Here is a 2,605-nt window from a genome sequence, read left to right on the forward strand (position 1 = left end):
CTAAAATGTGGAGAAAATGATTGAGCACAAACATAATTTCAAGAAATCCACCTTTAATTACAACGACACGTAATTTAGACAGTGTATTTATCCTTCCCAACTGAAAACATGTATGGATAAGATAAAGGAATGTTAAAAACATCAAAGAATTGAAATAGTCCTTCAGTACTCACAAAACACATAAACCATAACAATGACACATACATGGAGTCAAAAACACATACATTCTAATTATTTGATCGGTGCCTAAAATGCCATACAATCCATTCAAATAACCATTAGCTACTATCACTTCGAAAAGAGTCATTAAAGATTTCGCTATTTGTTAGGTTAGTTCCTTTTCAACATTATTGAATCACCTGCCATGTACTTGCTCTTACGAAATGCCATTCTCCAGGCCGTCTCATTGCGTTCGTCTGTGACAGACCCGCCATTTTCCTTCCTAATAGCCAAGCGCACAACCGGATCAGCTCAACTGAACCAACCCCCGGCTGCATAGTATCCTTTCTCTCGTCGTTTCTCAGGACCAATCACGATCATCACATTAAAACTATAAGACAACCAAAACAAAATAAAATGTAATTCAATATCGAAGATTACATGTAGGACTACATTTTAATGACGTATGAATAAAAGCATCCATCAAAAGAATAACATGATGTTTCTCGTGTCCTATAACTTTATAAAGCCTATTGAAGGAAAGGAAACAAAACAATGCTCTCCCATTGTGCGACCAACACATTCCGGGGTGAATTCTGGCCCCCTGTGGTTGATAGGCAGTTTGAGGAGCCTCTGCAGTTAGAGGACGGTGAATATGTGTGGCAAAGAAATCCAACAAATTACCGACGTCATCGTCCCAGGGCCAAGGTTGGTGGGTGTGACAAGTGAAGTCTTCTAGCCTTGATCTCTGCCTTCTAGCATCCCCCTCTTCCGCCCCCAGCTTCATTCTGGAGGGTGACTGGGTAGTGTGTTACATAGAAAAAACACACACACACAAAGAGAGAGAGACAGAGAGAGAGAGAGAGAGAGAGAGAGAGAGAGAGAGAGAGAGAGAGAGAGAGAGAGAGAGAGAGAGAAAGAGAAAGAGAGAGAGAGAGAGAGATAACAAAATTGAATGGAATTCTGCATCCTTCTCAAAGAAGAACATAACCCAAATGCATTATCTATACATTATTTTCCACAAGAAACGATGGAAATATGAAATAGGTATTAAAGCTCATGCCAACATGTTATAAAACTTCTCATGCGTGAAAACATATACATTTTACAGGGACAATAAAGTGTATTTACTGGGCGTGCTAAAGCTGGAAAAGTTACCTGCTGTAGTTTAATGGCATGGGTCAAAGTTGGACTCTCTACACATTCCTTTTTCTGTTCCCACTCACTCCCATTGGTCGATACCCCTCCTGCGCAAATTTCCGGGCAAAAGGGGCTCCTTGATTCCACTTTATTGCAGCGGGTTAGAGGTGAAAGCCTTGACATTATTGAAGTTCAAAGACTACTTTTAATTATAAATTGTAGTTAATACATACACGTGCAATCTTCCATAGACATATGCTCTGTGAGCACGCGGGCGCAGGCACGTAGGCCTATCCACACTGACACAAAATCTATCAAATCAGTCACACACCAGTGATGTCCTCGATATGTCCTCGATATTTATAGATATGCACATACACCTACCACCATTGACCTGGAATTCCAAGATCTAATTTTAGGGGTCCGTTTTAATCAGAAATGTCTGTCTGCCATATGGCTAAAGTGTGTGCGTGCGCGCGTGTGTGTGTGTGTGTGTGTGTGTGTGTGTGTGTGTGTGTGTGTGTGTGTGTGTGTGTGTGTGTGTGTGTGTGTGTGTGTGTGTGTGTGTGTGTGTGTGTGTGTGTGTGTGTGTGTGTGTGTGTGTGTGTGTGTGTGTGTGTGTGTGTGTGTGTGTTATATGCAGTCGTATGTGCACAACACCGGCCCGAGGTCAGGTTGAACAGTGTAGTTGTCAAGTTTTTTTGTTCCGACAGCCAGTCTTACTTGTTTACTATTTACTGCGGAAGTGAGCACCATTCCCCCCGAACAGACGGTGCAATTTAGAGAAAAAATGTCAATTTAGTGCCTTTGTCTTTATGGCAGTGTCTAGACTGCAAGAGTGGCGATTCCATTTAGTGGGCACTAAAGAAGGATCCCGTACCTCTTTCTTTCTCTGCGTTTCTGAAATTTAGCCTAGTTTGCATGTTGTTGTTTGTGTCTAACCCAGCAAAAGCTCAAATATGCACTCCTATACGAATGTACCCCTCAACAGTCCCACAACACACTACCTCAACTTTTTTGTCAGAAAATGTTTGCATAAAAAGGGAAGGCCTATTCCTAGATGACAATAGTTGATATACATAAATACCCCGAGAAATACCCCACTCAAATCCCTTAAAAATTAACATCAGATAGGCTTAATGGTTAAAAATAAAATCTAAGACACAAATGCAGTCAGATGTTTTGGCAATACTTTTCAACCATTGGCTGCCACTCTTAATCACTTCCCTTTGAAAATGACCAGCAGATAGCCATGGTCAATAATAACATCTATGACAAAATCCACCAGAGTCTGTTTGTTGTCTAT

This window comes from Oncorhynchus gorbuscha, linkage group LG03 (assembly GCF_021184085.1).
Source record: "Oncorhynchus gorbuscha isolate QuinsamMale2020 ecotype Even-year linkage group LG03, OgorEven_v1.0, whole genome shotgun sequence".
NCBI classification, from domain to species: Eukaryota; Metazoa; Chordata; class Actinopteri; order Salmoniformes; family Salmonidae; genus Oncorhynchus; species Oncorhynchus gorbuscha.